General features: G+C 41.6%; 1 pseudogene; it reads right to left on the bottom strand.

The window, feature by feature from the left end:
* Positions 1–16,935, bottom strand: part of LOC138772585 (catenin alpha-1 pseudogene) — a 719,716-nt pseudogene that overhangs the window by 534,028 nt on the left and 168,753 nt on the right.

Raw genomic sequence — 16,935 nt, forward strand, 5'->3', positions numbered from 1 at the left:
GTTCGAATCTAAGCGATAATCGTTCGGTTGAATAGCAGTTAACGATTAACGACCGAATGAGAAATCGTTAATCGCTTAATAAGACCTGGACCTATTTTTATCGTTGCTCGTTCGCAAATCGTTCGCATTGAATAAGACGTCGTTCAGTCGTTCGCAGCAGTGACGAACGCAATCAGGATGACAAGACGACCGCAAGAATGATCATAAGTAACGATTATTGTTCCATGTAAATGGGTGAACGATTTCAGGTCTTTCACAATAGCAGTCGTTTGAGATCGTTTATCGTTAACGATTATGCGAACGATAATCGTCCCGTGGAATAGGGCCCTTAGACTGATAAGGCAGCAGTAGAGCATCAGTCCTTTGGGACCAAGTGTGTATTGAATTGCAGTTCATGCATCATCCTCACTGCGGTTGTGCAATGAGGTTTAATGCGGTGATCCCATGATGCATCAATATAGCATCACATTGGCAGCTAGAGCCAGGACCATCTCTTCCTGCTGGGAGAACCTGTTCATGATGGGTTTAGCCATCAGTAAAAAGTGTAAAAAATTTTTCCCTTAGTCGATCAGCGTGGGGATGCCGGTGGGGCAATCCTAAGCACCGGCCAATCCCAGACCACTTGGTGCAGGCTTGCTTGCCTCCAGTGTGACAAAACCCCCTCCCCTCTGTGATGGGATAGAATCAATGGAGCTGCGTCACAGAGGGGATATTGCCACACTGGGGGCCAGCAGGCCTGCGCTCAGCGGTCTAGGGTGGGCCGGTGCTCAGGAAAAGACTATCGATGAGCCTTCAGCCACCTGTAATCAAATACCGAATGATCATCTCTACTAGCTATATGATCAGTGTGGAGTAATAATCGATCAGTATGGTTGTCAACCACAATATCCCACCCCTGAGTCATCACATTGGCACAACCTCTATAACCTACTCAAGCTCTCAGTAGAAAATATATATGACAAGGCAGGCACTCACCTTTCACCTGTCGCACATACTTCTAGAAAGTTTTGCTAACTCCTTAAGAGACTCCTGTGGCTTCTTACGTGACCTTTCTGAATATTTTGTGCATTTCTGGTACATAATGTTCTATTTTTGAACATGGAAAATTAAAGTGTTTTTTCACCGCTAGTTACCTCGGTGTCCGGCACAATCTGTATAGTAGTTGCTGTATCTTATCTCCTAGTATACGGGTGTTAAGTGCAGTTCAGAGGAAAGGTGAAAGGTTTATTTTTCACAGAAGGATTCTAGGATGGAAATCTTAGTCAGCACAACTGGGCTCAATGGTTTCTAGGTTTCCTTATTTAAGCCTAGATGATAACATATCTGGTAATATGAGGAAATGGTTACATAAGCCGCAGATACTCAGATTAACCCTAAAAGAGACAAATATCCCAGTATTGTTCGTTTTTTGCTGTGACAGCATACATGCAAAATTTTATGCAATGATTTAGTTGCCAAAACAAGCCCAGAACCTCCCCTAAGGCCGCTATTACATGGGGCGATTGGTGCTCACTTGCTTCTCGATCCCCGCTCGCTGCCTGCGCTATTACACGCAAGTGGGGGGGGGCAGCCCAGGTGATCGTTATATCGTCATCCGCCCATAGAAGATAGTGGCAGCCTACTGCCACCGCTCCTATTACATCGTGCATGTCGGATGATCATTGCCTTTTATTACACTAAGCGATTTTCAGCTGTAATGGCCGATAATTGGCCAAATACGTCCGATAATCGCTTTGTGTAATAGGGCCTTAAGAGCGGAGCGGTAGTCACACCGAGCACTCCATTCACTCTTTATTGAAGCAGCCAAAGAAAGTCAAGTACAACATTGCTTCATTGGACCCCCTGCAATTAGTTAGTTATGCCGTATTGAGAGGATAGGACATAACCTGATATTGTGAGACGACCCCTTTAAAAGGGAATAGTAATGAGTGAATAGTGAAATATTCGAATATTCGATATTCGTACGAATATCTCCCGAATATTCGAATATTCAATGGAATATTCGATTCCATTACAGTCAGTGGGAACAAGTATTCGATTATTGAAAAACATCTATTCGACCACTTGGAGGTAAAAACCGGAAGCTGGGGGATTTGAACGCTTATCGAATATTTATTTATTTAATATTCGGCAAACTATTCGATAATATTTGATAGATCGAATATCTTAGTATTCGATCGAATATCTATTCGCTCGAACAGTATTCGCTCATCACTAAAAGGGAACTATCAGCAGGTTAGACAAATCTAACCTGCTGATAGCGCCATAGTGGCACAGGGGCGCTGAAGATGAAGGTATTTCTTCCTCCTCCTTCCTTCCTTCTCGCCGCTGTTCCCGTACACTTGTTTCCTCCACAGTGCAGTAAGACCATTAGGAGCACCGCCCCACCCCCATAGCGCTGATCTGCAACCTGGATGGGCGCTTTAGGGGCGGGGCAGTGCTCCTACTGGTCTTAACGTACCAAGGAGTAAAGGACTAAGTGCATGGGAATGGCGCACAGGATGAAGATAAGAGGAAGAAGAGAATGGTGAAAAGAGCGGGAACCGAGAGGCATTTTGAAAAAAGGACCGTGCCACCGGGATCCCTGTGCCGGCACCGACCAGGTAACGTAAAAGAGTATATTGATGGTATATTGACTTTAAAGGAAAAGTTCAGCGAAAACTTTTATTAAGGTATTGTATTGCCCCCCAAAAGTTATACAAATCCCCAATATACACTTATTACGGGAAATGCACATAAAGTGCTTTTTCCCTGCACTTACTCCTGCATCAAGCCTTCACTTCCTGGACAAAATGGTGATGTCACGACCCGACTCCCAGAGCTGTGCGGGCTGTGGCTGCTGGGGAGGATGATGGCAGAGGGATGCTCAGTGTCCCTCCAGTGCCCTGTGTCCCTCAGTGTCCCCCTGCGATCATCCTCTCCAGCAGCCACAGCCGCACAGCTCTGGAAGTCGGGTCGTGACATCACCATGTTATCCAGGAAGTGACATCACCATGTTATCCAGGAAGTGACATTGCCATGTTATCCAGGAAGTGACATCGCCATGTTATCCAGGAAATGACATCACCATGTTATCCAGGAAGTGACATCACCATGTTATCCAGGAAGTTACATCACCAGGTTATCCAGGAAGTGACATCCCCATGTTATCCAGGAAGTGAAGCCTTGATGCAGTAGTAAGTGCAGGGAAAAAGCACTTTATGTGCATTTCCCGTAATAAGTGTATATTGGGGATTTGTATAACTTTTGGGGGGCAATACAATACTTTAATAAAAGTTTTCGCCGGACTTCTCCTTTAACTCATTCATGTACATGCACGTGGGGTTGCTCTAATTTGCAGCAACCCTAGACGTCCATGCACGTGACTTTGCACCACAGCTCTGGCAAACAGCTGATTGTTAGGGTACCGGGTCTGATATCAATAACCTATCCTGAGGATATGCTAACAATAAGAAAAAGTCTGGGAAAACTCTGTATATTGTATATGTTTCTGTCACTTGGAGTGGGCCCCCCACCACAGAGACCTCCTCCAACCCTCACCAGCTATTCTTCCACCTTAGGCCTCTTGTGTATAAATACCTTTACATTATAGAGGCCGCTTTTCTTTGCGCTTTAAGCTGTTCCTTCCTCTTTAGCGCAGGAATGAAAGGAGCTATTACAAGCCTGTGTACTTTGGCTTTTTGTCAAGGATTGTTTAAGCCCACAAATACTCAAGATGGTTAAACATTGATAATATTATGTCATATGAAGAATTTAAGTCTATGCAAACCCCGGATTCTAGTGACAAGTTTCCAACAGCTTTCACAATTAGAACAAGGTGTACAACTGCTCAGTATGTTCCCACCATACAAGTAAAAGTGTGCCAGTACAGTAGAGTAAATATTTAAACAGTTTCCGAAGCAGCCATACTTACCTGTCTGTACTCCTACCAATGCCCACTGGCTCCAATCACTGGCTGCAGCAGGACAACACAGTGATTGGCTGAGCGGGGGACTGGAGCCGCTGGGAGTACAGAAAGGTAGGTATGGATAGCGCTACTATCCCATTTTTTAATTCAAATTTTAGTATATTGTGTCTTAAAAGGATATTTAAAAGAAATATACAAAAATTAGAGCAAGAAAAATTATTAAGCTTGCTTCAAGACACATTACAACTCCAGCAGTCCCCTTGCTTGGACCCCCACTGATCAACTTGTTATCCCTTATCCTACAGATAACAACTTGAAATGGGAACACCTCTTTAAACAACAGGGCTCAGATTACTTGCAGGACATAACATGAACTCTTACACGCATCACTGGACCTCCACCAGGGAAACAATGTTCAACTCTCCTATATGTGATTGTTATAAAGATATACAGGTTCCAGAGGTGGGATGGGTCCCCCACTATACTTTTTGCTGAACCTTAATCCTGCCCTTATAACATATATATGCAAAAGAACACTGCAGAGACACCATCACATGTCTCGACGTCAGTGAACTAGCCAGACCTTCCCTCCGGGAAGGAACAACCAAGCCAAAGGCGTTCTCCAGTCAAGGTATCCATCCACAGACAGCTGTTTCGGGGTATTTGCCCCTCATCAGTGTGGAGTAGGTTTCTGGCTAGTGGGAGCAATGACTAGTAAGTGCATGCAAAAGGACGCTGGTTGACCTCAGGGAGATCAACCAAAACACTGCAGAGACACCATCACGTGTCTAAACGTCAGTGTATTCTAGAACATTGCCCCCTGGGAAATCAAATATGCAAAAGAACACTGCAGAGACATCATCACATGTCTCGACGTCAGTGAACTAGCCAGACCTTCCCTCCGGGAACAAACAACCAAGCCAAAGGCGTTCTCCAGTCAAGGAAACCACCTCAGCAAGGTATCCATCCACAGACAGCTGTTTCGGGGTATTTGCCCCTCATCAGTGTGGAGTAGGATTCTGGCTAGTGGGAGCAATGACTAGTAAGTGCATGCAAAAGGACGCTGGTTGACCTCGGGGAGATCAACCAAAACACTGCAGAGACACCATCACGTGTCTCAACATCAGTGTATTCTAGAACATTGCCCCCTGGGAAATCAAATATGCAAAAGAACACTGCAGAGACACCATCACATGTCTCGACGTCAGTGAACTAGCCAGACCTTATAACATATATAGTCATCAGCCCCAGTGGTCGCATTCCCAGCAATATTTTACATTTTAGTGGCTGAAAATGGAAGATGGTAAGTATCCTAACAGTATTAGTTAAATGTTTACTCTGGATTTAAAAAAAAAAAATGAACTGTTGAGGTCTATGAAGGTCACACTTAAAGGGGAACTCTGGTGACCTCTATAGATTTGTAAATTACTTCTATTAAAAAATCTCCAGTCTTCCAATAATTATGAGCTGCTGTATGTCCTGCAGGAAGTGGTGAATTCTTTCCAGCCTGACACAGTGCTCTCTGCTGCCACCTCTGTCAATGTCAGGAACTGTCCAGAGCAGGAGAAGTTTTCTATGGGGATTTGCTGCTGCTCTGGACAGTTCCTATCAGTGCAGAGAGCACTGTGTCCAACTGGAAAGAATACATCACTTCCTGCAAGACATCAAGCAGCTGATAAGTACTGGAACACTTGAGACTTTTTTAAACAGAAGTGAACTACAAGTCTGTAAGAAATGTACGTATGCTGACAGCATGCGGTGTTTGACCTCAGTTGGTCCAGGTTGTTAGTCTGGAGAACTGCGGGATATAGCAAGAGGACTGGACAATGAATAAGCTGTAGTACCCGGCACATCCGAATATAGAACCTTATACCAAGTGCTCCTCCTTATACTTTCCTAATGTACAAAAACATTTCATAACAACACAAAGGCAAGCGTCCTCTCTGGCAATGAGATCTGTTGGCCTGCAGGGATAGTTTCTTGGATCCAAGAAAAACAGTGGAAGAGCAGAAAGAACATATTTGAGATTATTCGTTGCAGCTGATGTGGTCTCCATGACCCAGAATAAATAGTTATGTATGAAGAGAAGAAAGTCTGGAGGAAAATGTTAGCTAGAGGTCACTTTATATAAGCAGGCTTTTCCTATCCTGTCTGTTCTAAGGAGGCCCAGCTCCTAATTGTTTGACCAAGTGCTTAGCCCCATCTGGAAGTCATGTAAACCTCGGCTAATGACTTTGGTTCCTTTCCCACCATTAGTGATAACGTAGGAACTTGTGGGAAGCCGACAGCTGAGCTATCCCTATGCGGTAGATGATAATCCCCTCATGTTTAGACGTCCTTCTCAGAGATGTTTGTTTTCTACGGAGTCTTTCTAATCCCATAAGGTTATTTCTTTATATTCTTTATTAGAATAGAATAACTATACTAAAATGTCAACATCTCATCATGCCACAGACCTGTAGATCTTATTTCTTGCCACAAAACCCAATTGTTGAACCAGTGGGCACAGTCTCCAAGACAGGAATAGGTCCCAATGATCCAGCAGAAGATAACCCCATTTAAAGGAGAAGGCTGGAAATTCCTAAAATCCAGCAGCCGGCAGGGGGGAAATTGATTACAAGTAGAAAGTTACTTCTCCCCGTGCCAGGGGTGAGCGGCAGGACCGGCCTGGTGACCCCCGCCAAGCTCCAGGATCTCCAGGGTGTACACATCATGACCTAGCTGATGGATTGGCCGCTCAGCTAGTCAGTGACTGGGGCAGGACACCGCTCTAGTCATTGATTGGCTGGGTAGACAGTCCATCAGCCGGGACATGTGATAATGGAAAATGCCTTCCGATGCCGGACCCACCACCAATGCCGGAGAGGTTAGTTCCTACTTGTAATAAAAAAAAGGAACTGTCCAGAGCAGGAGAGGTTTTCTATGGGGATTTGCTCCTGCTCTGCACAGTTCCTGACATGGACAGAGGTGGCAGCAGAGAGCACTGTGGTCAGAATGGAAAGAAAACACCACTTCCTGCAGGACATACAGCAGCTGATAAGTACTGGAAGACTGGAGATGTTTTAATAGAAGTAATTTACAAATGCATATACTTTTCTGACATCAGTTGATCTAAAAAGAAAAAAATCACTAGAGTACCCCCGTTAAGGCCCTTATACACGGGGGACTTATTTGTCTAATATGCCAATATGGCCTTTTTTAATAGGGCCAGCTGAGGAACAGGCACATGATTTCATTGTCAGCTACACATCTCTAATAGGAAGTAATTAATTTATTTGGTCCTGTCCACATGATTCCCAAGCTTTTTTTTGCAGTGCCCATCGGCCCATCTATTAGGGCCCTTAGATACACCCTGCTATAGGAGAGATATCACACATCTTTAGACACTGTTGTCAAAAAAATTATACTACCTATTATTTGGCTTATATTACACCAGTCTTCTGCAGCAATTGTAGAGGACGCCCTTTTACATGTCCCCTTTATGCCACACCCATTCTTGGGGGTACAAAAAAAGTATCTAAACACGTAATAAATGTGGTGCATCACCTGTGGGCCAGTTTTTTGGCACATCTAGAATAGTAAATCAGCTATATTTTCATTGTGCTATAGAAAAGAATGATGCTCATCTTTTAGACCAGGGACGGGAACCTGGTCTCCAGCTATGGCAAAACTACAATTCCCATCATGCCTGGACAGCCATGGGTGATGGGAATTGTGTATATATATATATATATATATATATATATATATATATATATATATATAGCAGGTACATTCTAAACTGAACCAAAAAAAAGGAAAGAAAATACTTGGTCTAGAAGCCACAGTCCTGGTGCAAAAGGGCACCCAGAGAAGAAACCATGGATGTGTCAGCTCCTGAGTGCTTTGTGGCTTGTGGTCAGAAGGTGGCGCTGTCTGACACTCTTATGGCTGGTTAGAAGGTAGGACGCTCCGTCACATGGCTATATGATATATGGATAAAATTCTGACTTTGCTGCAACTTTATAAAATGCTGATTCATATAATGTTAGATGTGATAGACAGAATATGGATAGGATAAGAATAGCATCAGCGTCCTGCATGTTTGTGATGACTTGCGCCTACGGTATATACCAGCAAGGGGGAGGCTGGTGCTCAGTATTCTCCTACTAGGTATCTAGTATGAATAAGTCAGTGTGCCCCTTGGTTATACAAGTAATCGCATATCTAGGAGACCTGGTAAGAAGGAGCGGTGGCGGCTCTTCTCAGTACTCCTGGGGTGGGCAGTACTGGGGTAATTAGGCTGGGGTTAACTTAAGCCATTTCACACACTAACACTAAGCCTAACTTTGGGTTGCAGGTTCACCATCACTGGAATACTGCCCAACAATCCACACCGGGTGCAGAGTATGTGACGTCATTGGAAGCCGAGGAGAAACGAAGAGGTGAGTCATGTGATCCTTGGGAAAATAGTGTAACAGGGCCATTTATTAAATGTAAGTCACTTAGATAGGAACTTTCAGGACTATAGTATAATGAGAGAGTACATGGAAAACCCCTTTAAGTCCAGTTGTTGCCTAAAATAACACCAGGAACAACGCAAGTGCAGCATGTTATCCAAACGGGGGGCTACACCAGTAACAAACCACAAATATTTATTTTACGTGATTTACAGAGTCAGTGTTTCCCACTGCCCTGTATTCATGTTCATGGCTATGTTCACACTACGGGTTATTGCGGCTGGTGCTGCCGGTGTCTGTCAAAAAAGACGTCCAATATTTGTTTACGACGGCCGTCTATAATGATTATGATCATCACAGACGTCTTTTTGACAGCCATCAGCAATACAGGCTGCAAAATCCCATGGGTCACCAGTGCAGCTAGGCGGTAGGGAAAGCAAAGCATATGTTGGGCTGTATATATATATATATATATATATATATATATATATATATATATATATATATAGATATATATATAATGGCATGCTGGGCTGTATATGTATATATATATATATATATATATATATATATCACAAAAATAAATTTTCAGCAGCACCAGAGGTAAGAAGGTATGGGTGCACGCACGTCTCACCAAACCGGACCCAGGTTCGTATGTAGTATCAAAGAAGATGGAGGAGACCGCACTTCTAAAAGAAGAATCCACTTTTAATCACACCAGTGCAACGTTTCGGCTCAATGTGTAGCCTTTCTCAAGCAGTGATGAGAAAGGCTACACATTGAGCCGAAACATTGCACTGGTGTGATTAAAAGTGGATTCTTCATATATATATATATATATATATATATATATATATATATATATATAATGGTATGCTGCCCTGTATATATATATATATATATATATATATATATATAATGGTATTCTGCCCTGTATGTATATATATATAATGGTATGCTGCCCTGTATATATATATATATATATATATAATGGTATTCTGCCCTGTATGTATATATATATATATGTGTGTATATATATATATATATATATATATATATATATATATATATTGGTATGCTGGGCTCTATATATAATGTTATGCTAGGCTGTATATATATAACGGTATGCTGGGCTCTATATATAATGGTATGCTGGGCTGTATATATATATATATATATGTATATATAAAATGGTATGCTGGGCTGTATATATATAATGGTATGCTGGGCTGTGTATATAATGGTATGCTGGGCTGCATATATAATGGTATGCTGGGCTGTATATATATAATGGTATGCTGGGCTGTATATATATAATGGTATGCTGGGCTGTGTATATAATGGTATGCTGGGCTGCATATATAATGGTATGCTGGGCTGTATATATATAATGGTATGCTGGGCTGTATATATATAATTGTATGCTGGGCTGCATATATAATGGTATGCTGGGCTGTATATATATAATGGTATGCTGGGCTGTATATATATTGGTATGCTGGGCTGTATATGCATAATGGTATGCTGGACTGTGTATATATATATATATAATTGTATGCTGGGCTGTATATATATATATATATATATATATATATATATATATATATATATAATGGTATGCTGAGCTGTACAGGATATATATATAATGGTATGCTGGGCTGTATATATATAATGGTATGCTGGGCTGTATATATATAATTGTATGCTGGGCTGCATATATAATGGTATGCTGGGCTGTATATATATAATGGTATGCTGGGCTGTATATATATATTGGTATGCTGGGCTGTATATATATATTGGTATGCTGGGCTGTATATGCATAATAGTATGCTGGACTGTGTATATATATAGATAATTGTATGCTGGGCTGTATATATATATATATATATATATATATATATATATAATGGTATGCTGAGCTGTACAGGATATATATATAATGGTATGCTGGGCTGTATATATATAATGGTATGCTGGGCTGTATATATATAATTGTATGCTGGGCTGCATATATAATGGTATGCTGGGCTGTATATATATAATGGTATGCTGGGCTGTATATATATATTGGTATGCTGGGCTGTATATATATATTGGTATGCTGGGCTGTATATGCATAATGGTATGCTGGACTGTGTATATATATAGATAATTGTATGCTGGGCTGTATATATATATATATATATATATATATATATATATATATATATAATGGTATGCTGAGCTGTACAGGATATATATATAATGGTATGCTGGGCTGTATACATATTAATAGTTATAGGACTAAATAAGGTTCAAGAGGGAAGTGTTTTTAGAAAACTCAAGAACAAGAGGAGACAGTGAGAGGTTACTGGGGGAAAGATCAGAAGTAACGTGAGGAAATATTACTTTACTGAAAGAGTAGTCGATGTGGTAGATAAATCTACAGTGACTAAATGTAAACCTGCCTGGGATAAACATATATCTATCCTAAGAGAACAAGAAGGGCAATACTACAAGGGCAGGCTGGAGCAGGGGGGCTTTTTCTGCTGACAATCTTCTATGTTTGTATAGTGTGAACAGAGCCTATAACTTATCCTAATGTTCCTATAAATCAGAATTACTCATACAATCTTCACTTCATCCCCAGAACACTTAGAACAATATGTTGTAGCCAAAGGTTTATTTCGTAGCGAAGTCTAACTCCGCGGCCGCTTCCTTTATCAGCAGTTGTTTATGCGGAGGCAATAATAGGGCTGTTTTTCTGCAGAAATACCTGGAATCGTATAACCCAAGGTCAATGCTATAATGTATCACAAAGCAATAGCTGATGGGACGGACTTACAAGCGGGGGCTGTGTCACTGCGCACACACCGGGCTCTCTCATCCTCCTTAGTTTTCTTTTTCGTTTTTCATGTTGGTGTTATTTTTACTTTTTTTTTTTTTTTGCACCTGATTGTGGCCTACTTATTTATGGGACAATAAGTATTTTTTATTTAGAATGCTAAGGGTTATATATATTATTATTATTTCATTTTGTATGAAATATATATATCTTTTTTTCTTGTTTTCTAATGTCATGGCAACACCATACACAGGAAGCAAACAGCTCCATACTTTGGGCAGTGGTCGTTCTAGGTTACTGCAGCTCAGCTTTCATTCACTTCAATGGGAGCTGAGTTGCAGTAACCAATGCATGTACAGCGCTGTCTGCTTCCCGCTCTCTTTGACTGTGCATGCTAGTGTCAGCTGATCAGCAGGGGCATTGGATATCTGCAGCCCAACAATCTGATATTGGAAAAGTCTTTAAAAGACAAAAAACACAGACAAAAAAAACACATTTTATACTCCATCCCTCCGGTGACGATTGCCGCTTGAATCTCCGTCAGCTCCGGCCGGCATCCTCGGATCGCCCTCACTCCCGGGTTCCAGTGAAGTGAATGGGATAGAACAAACTACTGGTGCACTTGCGCACCAGTAGCCTTTTCATAGACTGGAGTGCATCACATGACGTCAAGCTTGCTCAGCCAATCAGGGCTGAGCAACCAGAGGAGGCCCACCCCCTCCTCTGACAGCATCGACACAAAATGGCGCCCAAGGAGAAGAGGTTGTGGTCGACAATTATTAGGTATGTATGGCTTTCTTTCACGTCCGGGGGGTTCAAGGGCCAGATAGCTTATTAACACACATTAAAAAGTTATATTGATGAAGGTAGTATTCTATAGTTTCACCACAAGGTGTTCTGTATGTATGCTTTTTTATAATGCACAGCTGAAGTTGATAAAGGGTTACTGTTTTATGTGTGCCATGTGCTTTTGCTGACCTATAGGAAATGTTTTTTCCTTCTAACCTATCACTCTTCTTTTTTCTTGCACACATTCTTTTCCACCACTCACAGGGTCCCTTACATAATTCCTGAAGGTAGTTACTTGGTGGGTGGAGGTGTAGCATCAGTTCTACCTAGATTCTTGTGGGAAAAGGACACACAGAGCAGATGTCCCTGCTGTAGCCAAGCCAGGGCCACTCTACAAAACAGGTACCAACATCACAGCTGTGTGCTGGACTAGCACTGGCGTCAGGACAATACCATCTTTGGCTGAGCTCTATCGTACCACTAATAACATCTACCCACCAGTGGCATCAATCTCTTTCCTGTACACCACAACAGCGGTTGGGCCCCATCTCCTGGCTGGGGAGAGGGGGCCTAATTGTTATGAAGCTCACCAAATGAAGCAAGACTACATGCAGATCTTAACAAGTAAAATATGGAGCAGATTATAGTATCAATCAGAAGAATGGGAGATTATATTTACTTGGAGTTATCCCCTCTTGACCACTTTCATTATATAGCACTGTATGTTGCTCTTAGTGCCACTTAGTGGCACAGTATGATGGTATTATTTAGGCATAGATCCAGCATTGACCAGCTTCATTCCTTAAAAAAAAACACAAAGGGGCATAATAATTAAAAAAAAAAAAAAACACAGACATTTTATACACCAGCCTTAAGCTGAAGACTATTGGAATAAACTTAAAGGGGTACTTTGGCGAAACTTATCATTTTTCAATTCAATTCAATAATTGTGGATTACTTCTGTTTTAAAATCTCCAGTGTTTCAGTACTTATCAGCTGTTGTATGACCTGCAGGAAGTGGTGTATTCTTTCCAGTCTGACACAGTGCTCTCTGCTGCCCACTGCTCTCTGTCCATGTCAGGAACTGTCCAGAGCAGGAGAGGTTTTCTATGGGAATTTGCTCCTGCTCTGGACAGTTCCTGACATGGACAGAGGTGGCAGCAGAGAGCACTGTGTCACACTGGAGAGAATACACCACTTCCTGCAGGACGACAGCAGCTGATAAGTACTAGAAGATTTGAGATTTTTAAATAGAAGTAATTTACAAATCTGTGTAACTTTCTAACACTAGTTGATGTGATGTGATTTTTTTCACTTGAACACCCCTTTAAATAGGTATTCTAATTTATTTTCTATTCTCATTCCTGTGGAGAGAATATATGTTTTTAAGTTTGACCACTGAAACCTCCACTGATTCAGATAATGGGTGAAAACTGTGCCCCAAAAGAACAGAGCTCATAGCAAGTGCATGGCAGAGCATTCACTCTCTATGGGACTTCAGAACACTGTCGAAAACATAGGGCACACTTATCAATGTGCGCCCCTGGCACATGCCATGGAAAAGGGGCAGATTCCATATCCATCGTTGGGCGGGCAAGGGGGACACATTTTATTTAAGACGAATTTTATTTAAGACAGGCGTATTTATCTTGATAAATGTCCCCCATAATATTTTCATTATATATATATATATATATATATATATATATATATGCAATATATATATATATATATATATATATAGCCATATATTTGCGCAGTATACAGCTTCCCAATAGTATTATGATGGTCTTTATATGAAATCATGTGTCTCGATTATCTCCCCATGGTATGCAATGTTCTCCTGCATTGTAACTTATTGTACCAGTACATTGTACTTTGCCTGTTTATAACGCAGGACTTGTTTTCCAGCCTTGGTGTAAGCAGTAGTGAAGTGTTTTACTATATATACATATATATGCACTAGAAGCAAAGGTGAAAAGCAGTTTCCTAGAATTTAATAATGCAAAGAAAACTCCATAAAAGTAACAATACATGTTATTTACTTTGAGGGTTCAGAATACTCATAGCCCCAATTTATAACCCAACTACCCATACACATGCCAAAGTTTTTGACAAACTCTCTCCTGACTACATGGCCACATATTCTGAATGGAGAGAGAAAGGGTAAGCCGCTGCCAGACTCCAGTGTTGGTGGCTTACCTCTCTAAGAACAAAAGGGTTGAGGAGTTGAAGTCCAAAATGCCCAATACTTTTCCCCCCTTATATCATCAATCGGCAGAGTCAGGTGGCCCCCACAATAGATGGATAATAGATTTATAGTGTATAGAGGCCTTAAAGTACTTTGTGGGTCAGTGAGTATTCTACCCTTTAGTCCTTCATTGGTCCCGATATTTCTTCTATAACATAATCCAAAAAATGACAAGAGACAGATATAAGCTATTGTCATCCATTTATAAAAATTACTGCTGAGACCAACTGTGATACGAAGATACAGGTGGGGAGAGAACACGGCAGCAGTACAATCCACTCCCCGGCCACTCAAGTACTTAGCCTCATAGACTGTAATGAGGCGACAGATTTAGAACTAGCGAGCGGCCGGGGAGTAGATCACATTACCGCCATGCTCTCTCCCTGCCGTATCTTTGTACCACATTGGGTCTAAGCAGTGAGTCCCGCTGTGATCATTAACCTTTAATTTCCCTGATGACATTTCAAAAGTTATTTATCAGAAAATGACTTTTTTATGTTAAACATATTTTTAAAGAGTTTTTGGTAAAAAAAAAAAAATTCAAATTTTTCTATCTATAATATAAAATAATCCTGATTTCTTGCAGTTTTCATTCTCATCACTAGGGCTAAAACTAAGCTGATATTTCCTGTTCTGTTTGTGGTGATAATAGAAGGCTGTGATCTGTACAGCATTGCAGCAACATGTGATGCCAGTAGTGAGACAATAGCAGCTCTTTGTGGAATGACCTCTTCAAAGGTCGTAATGTTTTACATTCATCTCAAGGGGACAGAGTCTGTCTATTGTCATCTATATCCACGAGTCTTGCCGTAAAGCATGTCAGTAAATGCTGTTAAGAACAGCCCAGTCAGTATGGCCGCCCCCATAACAATGTACAAAGAGTGAAATAAAAAAATGAAAATTAGAAAATAGAAACAGATTAGAATAAAAGAAGAAGTCTTAGTATATGGCTCTAATCAGTAAAAGAAAATGTAGGTGACACATTCCCTTTAAGGCCTATCAGATTCATAATATGGTTAGAAAATAGTCCAGCTCTCAACCCAATTGAAAATTTGTTGGAAATTTTAAACGTTTGGTCCATGATAGTGAGGAGCGCACTTACCGAACATTCAGGTTCATCCAAACCTGAATGCTTGTCATTTGATTGGCAGTGCCTGGAGAAGTTGGATGCAGCCCTTGAGAGTCGAGACTTAGATGAAGGTAAGTTCGCTCATCACTATCATTGACCAATTTTTTACAACAAATTTGAAAGTGAATGAACCAGAACATTTGGTAAGTTCGCACATTACTTGTCCGTGAAAAAGCTTGATCCTGCAAAGCTGACCTGTCATCAGTTTGATGTCAATTATTATTTATCATTAGTAAAGTCCAGACCTCGAATAATTTAGACATCAAAAAAGCCTGAGGATGAGTAAGGGTCCTATTACACAGGTCGATGGGGGCCCGATAATAACTGTAAACGAGTGCCGATCTGCTAGATCGGTGCTCGTTTACTGGGCCTTTTACACGGCCCGATAATCGTTTAACAAGGGCTGCATGGACATCGTTACCAATGTCCTGGCAGCCCTTGCTTAAACAGTATACATTACCTATCCATGCTGCAGGGCTCCTCTTGCATTATGCTTCTCCCCGGGTCCCGCGCTGCTGAAGCTCCAGAGTGGCCTGTCTCAGCTGACAGGCCGCTCAGCCAATCACTGGCCGCGGCGGTCCCGGCCTGTGATTGGCTGAGCGGCCTGTCAGCTGAGACAGGCCGCCCTGAAGCTGGAGCGCGCAGGACCCCGGGAGAAGCAGAGCGCAAGAGGAGCCCTGCAGCATGGATAGGTAATGTATAGAGTTTGGAAATTGTCAGCCACCGGCCGCGCACTGCTATTACACAATTATAGGAAACCTATATCAATGATCAGCCCATGATCGTTGTCATCGGCTGACCGTTGTGTTTATTACACAGAGCGATAATCATCCGGATAGGGGAGATTCGGCCGATTATTGTTCCATGTAATAGGGCCCTAACAAAGTAATAACCGCAGCCTGTTGTTGTTTTTGTTGTTGTTGAACATTGCACAATTTTTCCCTTCATTTGATCTTAAAAAACGTATGGAATTCATTATAATTATAATATAACTCAATTATAATTTCCTATTTATTTGAGGGATCCTTCGGAATGTTTTCTATTAAACCAACATCGCTTTGTTTCATATTTGTGATTTGTGGATTTGCCCTTACTTTCTTAATTTTTTCCAGGAGTCGTAGCTGTGTCAAACACTTGGAGAACTGGAAACGGCCAACCACAAAGTCTAATATACAAAAACTTTGTCTTTGTCTTCCCAGTGGTCGGCCTGGCTCCACTAAATATAGTATCTAGAAGCCAACACAACAGCTTGTTATTTAGTGCAGGGCCCAGGCACTTAGTGGCACTCGCTGATCCCTTGTTCAAGGTCTTTATCCAGTGGCTGCTCTTAGGTTGTTGGTGTTTTCAGCAATGGATAATGATTAACCCACCCGGCTGTTTTTCTATTCGCCTCCATTGGGAAATGTCATTCACACTGACGTGAGTTCTCTACTTTCATCAGCCTAGTAAAGATTGGGGGGGAGGGGCATACCATATCTCTCCGAAAACAGACAAAGAAGGGTTAACCATGTTCCTTTGAAGATGACTCAAGACAGAACCGGTGGCATTCCAGGTGTGAAAAACAACATGATTAATCTTCCGCATGGAAGGAGC

Source organism: Dendropsophus ebraccatus, chromosome 14 (genome assembly GCF_027789765.1).
Source record: "Dendropsophus ebraccatus isolate aDenEbr1 chromosome 14, aDenEbr1.pat, whole genome shotgun sequence".
Lineage (NCBI taxonomy): Eukaryota > Metazoa > Chordata > Amphibia > Anura > Hylidae > Dendropsophus > Dendropsophus ebraccatus.